This window comes from Saimiri boliviensis, chromosome 16 (assembly GCF_048565385.1).
Source record: "Saimiri boliviensis isolate mSaiBol1 chromosome 16, mSaiBol1.pri, whole genome shotgun sequence".
NCBI lineage: Eukaryota > Metazoa > Chordata > Mammalia > Primates > Cebidae > Saimiri > Saimiri boliviensis.
The window spans coordinates 49490278-49496877 of record NC_133464.1 but is presented as its reverse complement, the minus strand read 5'-3'; positions in this window follow the sequence as shown (position 1 = coordinate 49496877).

Sequence of the window (6600 nt, the reverse complement as noted above, 5' to 3'; positions counted from 1 at the left end):
ATTTGCAATTTTTTGAATTGGGCAACAATCAAAAAAATTTTAACTATTCCAGTTATGATTTTTCTATTATCAATAGGTCTGATTGAAATAGTCACAGAGTGGAAAATAAAATAAGTGCTTGATTAGGCATATTGGGAATTGCTAAACCAGAGAAGAGATGCTAACACACATAGTTCTGGTTCCATTTTTAGATTACTGACTAATGGCTCACTACATTCTGTAATAACATTTTACCTGAAAAAAACACAAAAGAGAAATAAAAAAAGATAAATCAGTGAAGTTTTCATAAGTGTAGAATGTATTCAATTTAAATGAATGTTTTACTGTGAGATCATTTCTTACATTTTTAATATGAAGAAGTTTTCCTTATGTGACTATATAGGGATAATTCGCTGTCTTTTTATATCCATGATGGCAAATGTTTTAAAGCTAACCCTACAAGTCCTATTGATATATGGGGGTAACGTGCAAAATTTTACTTGTTTTTGAAATCCAAAATCTTGGGAGGAAGGTCGTCACTGATGAGCCTATTTTTTTAGGCTAATGTAAAAACGATTGTAACCCTTTGTCCCACATATTGCATGTTGATTATTCCTAATTTCTTTAGACTTAGAACATCTGTCACAAATTAATGAAACTTATCTCCAAATTTTTCTGCACAGATTCACTTTTTATCAGTGTATTTGACTTTTTGTTCCTAGGTTACTCTATAGATACATATGTCTTTGTGGTATTAACTGATTGGATATAAGCGTAAGAGAAAGTACCTTGTCTTTAAATGTTGACTATTGCCTCATAAGAAAATGTCCACTAATGCTGCTACATCTTGGTCAGAGTCCAAGAATACTTTGATAAACTGCTTGTACTCTCTATCAGGTAATGTAAAACAAAGAAGTTAGGGTTTGAGAAATAATACCTCATGATTTTCTATTATCTCCAGTATTCATTTTGGTTTCCTTAGCCTTGTTTATATAAAATAAAGGATTTTGGCTTATTTACTCATTCATTTATTAATCTATAATGATTTAGTGAAGACCTGACCTTTCTAAGCGCAATCTAGGCAATGAGAATACAAGTTAACCAGGCGGAAAAGATCCCCATACTCCTGGTAAACATTAGCATCATCATAATCCTATGAGTTTCTTAATTCCAGATTTAGTCTTAAAATAAATATCCTTCAGGGCTTATCATTGGCCACACATTGTTTTAGTTCCTGAAGAATTAGTAGTGAACCTAACAGACTCTTCTTTTGCTATTAAAGTTTATATTCCAGTAGGGATGGGAAACAAGAGCAAATATACCAATAAATGCACTCCAGATGAGAGAAACTGAAATGAATAGATATTCAGGATAGAAAGTAAAGTTTGGGGTAAGATAAAACTTCTCTGATGAGTTAACACTTGAGTAGAAACCAGAATACTATATATCCAGTGAAAGAAGTAAAAAAAAAATCACTTTTTTTGCTTTTCATTTCTCTTTGAAAATCAAATTTTTCATGTGATTATTTTTATTCTGTTTAAAAGAATTTTATAAGAATACCCTTTATAAGGGTGTGCTAGTGTTAAACTATTCTATGTATTTCATGAAATGTTATTTTTGGATTCTTTCCCTGGATATAGTATTCTATTCAGTTTCCATTTTTAATGAAAAAGTATAAACTATAAAAGTTTATGGAAACATTGAAAGAAGATATACACTCACATTTGGATATATTACTTAACTATCTTGGCAGTGTATAGATCAAACTGGTCAAATAACAGTAACGATGCTACAGATTTGACCAACACAATGAATGATGGAAATATGAAAGATATTAACCCAAATAGTCGAGATCCAGTAATTTTCTTTTCAATCATACGTGAACCTTTCTAAAAATTGACTTCATCCTATGCTCTAAAAGAAGGTTTAACCAATTTTAATGATAAGTGTCATACAGTCAACACTATCCAGCAATGATTCTGTTACGTTAGAAAGCTGCCACAAACAAGCTAAGCAAGAAACTTCTAAGAATTTAGAAATCTAAAAGCACTGTTCTAAGTAACTGACAGGTCAACAAAAATCAAAATAAGTATTAGAAAATAAAACTTATTTTTAAAATTACTATGTATCCAAACTTGTGTAATATAAATAAAATGAAACTCAGGTGGGAATATACAGGCTTAAATTTTATATTAGAAAAAAAGAGAGAGAAAGGCTAAGTTTAATGAGCTAAGCATCCAATTTTAAAGGTTAAAAGACAAAAACTATAGAATAAACCCAAAGAAATTGAAAGTAGAGCTTTAAAAAGAGGCATTGTCTTTGAAGCCAGGTTGTCTAGGTGTGAATCTGTTATCCCCTTTCCTAGTGTTTTGACCTTGAGTAAGTAACTTAAGCTCTCCACTTTCCTCATTTATAATGTATGGGTGATAGTAATAATATCTGCCTTACAGAGCTGTGGTGAGGATTGAATAAGAAAATATAGAAAGGATACAGGGAGTCAGGATTTTACTCAGTAATATCTGGTTAGCCCTTATTATTAAAAGAGCAGAAATTAATTAAGTAGAGATCAAATGGATCTTAAACAAAGGCAAAACTGATTATCTTAAAAGAATAATAACATGAACATGCCCCTTTCGATCTTGTCTAGGAAAATACAGAAAGGGTCCAAGTCAACAATCTTTACAAAGAACAGACAGGCCATGAGGAGGAAGCAACCAGACCTGACTCTGAGTAGCTTTATTGTGAGGGGTGTCATACAACACAGGGTGGTATCTGGAGACATGCTGTAGACAAGTGAGATTTTAAAATGATGGGCTAAGTTAAGGGAAGCTTGCATGCAGATGGCAAAAATTCAGCTGAACAAGATCATGTTAAATCTCTTGAGAGGTCAAGGGAAATAGCAATTCATAGGATGGTAGACAGAGGCCATGAAAATTAGATTATTTATTAGTGACACTAAGTTTAAATAAAAAATATACAAAGGGACTTTTTTCAAATTTTACTTTTTAAAGACAGCGCTGGTTTTGCTGGAGAAAGAGGTGTTAATTTGGGAGCAACTGAATATTGAAAGCCAAATCTCTGCTAGGCACCCTGCAAAGAGGAATATCTCTTGTTAACAAGACAGGTATAATGGTTATTTATTTAATTTATTTACAGTTTTCAGAGAATAGAAAGAAAAACTTCTTTTTCAGGAATTAAAGCCAGAGACACTAATTTAAATCAAACCATAATCTTTGGACACCCACCCCAAGACTTTCATATTTGCCCTCTTGCCTGAAACTCTACTACCCCTAAGTATCATACTAATATTTGCCTAGCTCACTCATCATTATGATGTGGGTCTCTTCTCCAGTGTCCCCTCCTTGGTGACATTTCTCACCACACAATCTAAATAGCACCCTCTTCATCTTTATTGTGATCTTACCTCATATTTCTCCCATGGTTCTTACCACTTCCTCACATTGAATAATTTTATATTTTTATTTATTTTTTTCTGCCTCCCACTGAAAAGCAAAAGTATTTGAGGGATTTTATTTTGTTTACTGCTGTATCTTCAAGACCTAAGATAGTACCTGACATTTATATGGTCCTTGAAAAATTGCTAATGGAAGGAAAGAAAAGAATAAATAATTGCAGTTGATTTTGCCTTCAAATTCGGCATAGATTTTTGTTTTCTTTCGCTTGTCACCCACACTGAACCCCAATCCTGTTAATGCTACTTCTAAATACGTCTGGATTCTTTCTAAATGTTCTGCATCGTCATTGCCATCACCCCACTTCAATATATATCCATCTCTTTTCCAGACCTTGGTAATAGCCTCCTAAATTCTGTTTCTTCCCATTTCTTTGATTTTACTTAGTCTCTTGAAATCTATTTACTTTCTAGACCTCAAGTCATCTTTTTAAAACAGAAATCAAATATCACTACTTCCCATAACTGACCATCTCTTAAAAAGGAAAATCCAGGTCGGGTGTAGTGGCTCGTGCTTATAATCCTAGCACTTTGGGAGTCTCAAGTGGGCAGATCACTTGAGACCAGGAGTTTGAGACCTGCCTGGCCAACATGGCAAAACCCCATCTCTACTAAAATACAAAAATTAGCCTGGCATGGTAGTGGTGCATGCCTGTAATCCCAGCTATTCAGGAGACTGAGGCAGGAGAATCACTTGAACCTGGGAGGCAGAGGTTGCAGTGATCAAAGATCGTGTCACTGCATTCCAGCATGGCTAACACAGGGAGACTTTTTCTCAAAAAAAAAAAAAAAAATCCAACTTGATTAGAATAATCAGTTTTTTTTTTTTTTTTTTGGACAGAGTTTTGCTGGAGTGCAATTCTCCTGCCTCAGCCTCCCAAGTAGCTGGGATTACAGGCATGCCTCACCACACCCAGCTAATTTTGTATTTTTAGTAGAGATGGAGTTTCTCCATATTGATCAGGCTGATCTCGAACTTCTGATCTCAGGTGATCCACCTTCCTTGGCCTCCCAAAGTACTGGGATTACAGGCCTGAGCCACTGTGCCCGGCAGAATACTGATTTTTTTTTCTTTTTTTTACTAAATTCTTCAAGAGCCGATTCTATGATTTGATCCTTATCATCATCTCCTACATGATTTCCATACCGTTTACTCTTGTGCCCTCTTCACTTTAGCTATACTGATCTTCTGACATTCAAGCTTCTTTCGTCCCAAAACCCTTGGTATATTTTATATCTAGCACTTGTTTCTTTCCTCTTCCAGGTCCCTGTTGACTTTCATTACAGCACTTGTATGGAAACATGGCTATCATGGTCTTTTTTATTTAAATGGGTTTTAGTTTCTCTTTCTCTACAAAATGCAAAATTAATTAGGGCAGGGGCATAGTGGTCAGTAATTATTATATTTATAGGACCTGGAATCATATTGGATATGTAATTGTCAGGAATTTTAAAGGATTAGAGATTTTACTCTCCTTGAATGCTAACAAGTTAGTCTGTCCTCCATGTCATAGATGCTGGAAGAAGACATATTTCTGGCACAGAGACAACTTGATTACACACACCATAACTGGCATCATCTGCTTCTAGTGTACCTTAGTTCCCTCCTCAACAGACATCCTTGAGACAGTGTGGAGCAGTCTAGGTGAACTGTGTACATGCAGTGGGTCTGTGTCATAGCTGAGAAACTCCTATTTTAGGAAATCACAGCATTTAAACGGCTTCAATCAGACCTGCTCAACCTTTGTCTTGGAGGGAGACATTTTCATTATTTTTCTAAACAGCAAACAAATAAATTCTATTCTTCTGAATGAGGCATTGTCCCTAACGGCAATCTTGTTTGCTATATAAACATCCTTTAAAAGGCAGTCCAAAGTAAAATCTGGCAATGTCACTGTCAGAAGACATGAAGAAATACAAGATCCTGGCCAATAATGATGAGAATTCAAAAAATGTTACTCATTTGATAAAACAGCAACCTAACTGTGTGTCAGGGTAGGGGTGACAGTGTAAGTTTAGATGAGTAGGGGGGAGTTCAGCCCAACTGAAGGGATTTTGTGAGTGGTCCTTTGTAAAGTAACTACACATGTGAGCCTGCCAATGTAATGTTGTAAGGTGATAGGGCAATAGAAACATACTAGCGAACAGTTCAGGCAAATATGCCTGGTAGAAATTGTTCTGATTATGGTGTATTTCTCAGGTTTCTTTCTTCCCACTAATGCTACATTATTCCCTAATACATTTCTTTGTACATGATAATTTTCACCAAGCTGATGATTTTATTATAGCAGGGATAATATTCTAACAACATAAAAGTTTTAATATCTAATTTCTCATGTCAATCTTTGCCAATTATTTTAATATTGCAGCATTTATTTTCCTCTCTATTCCTACTACACATTGTCCAGAAAATGTTAATGAGATTTGGTTTTCCTTCTTCTTGGGTTCTGCATATTCCTGTCTGGCTGAAAAGAAAGCTGCCTTTCTTTGAAAGCTTGGAAAAAAAAGCTTTTGTATATTACACAGGCCTGTAAAAGAACAAGAATGTTATTGAATCAAAGTACTGCCTCATAATGTCTATACTACTTTTTATGTCATTCAACTAAAAGCTTTCCTTGTCCAGTGAAGTATGAAATTTTGTATTCAACCCATCACACTTGGTGGCATATGCCTCTCTCTTAGTCAGCCAATGAGGATTCTTTGTATGTTGTCTGTGTCACAGAAGCTTCGTTAGGCCCAGGGCTTCAACTGTAAATAAGATATTGTTTCTAGCCTCACAGAGACAAATTTAAACAAATAGTTGGAACAGACTTAAATGTTTTACATTAAAATGATTGGCATGTTAGTGCCCATATGTGCAATGGTAATATTGAGTAGATACAGGCTTGGTATAGGAAACGCCCTTTGCACCTCAAAAAAGTGACATTTTATTTGCATATTGGGTGATGAAAAGGAATTCCCCAAGCAGAATAAGAAGAAGAAGAAGTAGGGCAGCAGGAGAACAAAAAACATTTTAGTCAAAGGACATACTAAAATTTAGGTGTCATTTGAGAACGTGGATTCTGATTTATGTCATTGATGAGCTCTCTGACTTCGCTATCTCAATTTCCCTGTTTGTGGAATGAGATTATGGAGATAGGTGATTGCTA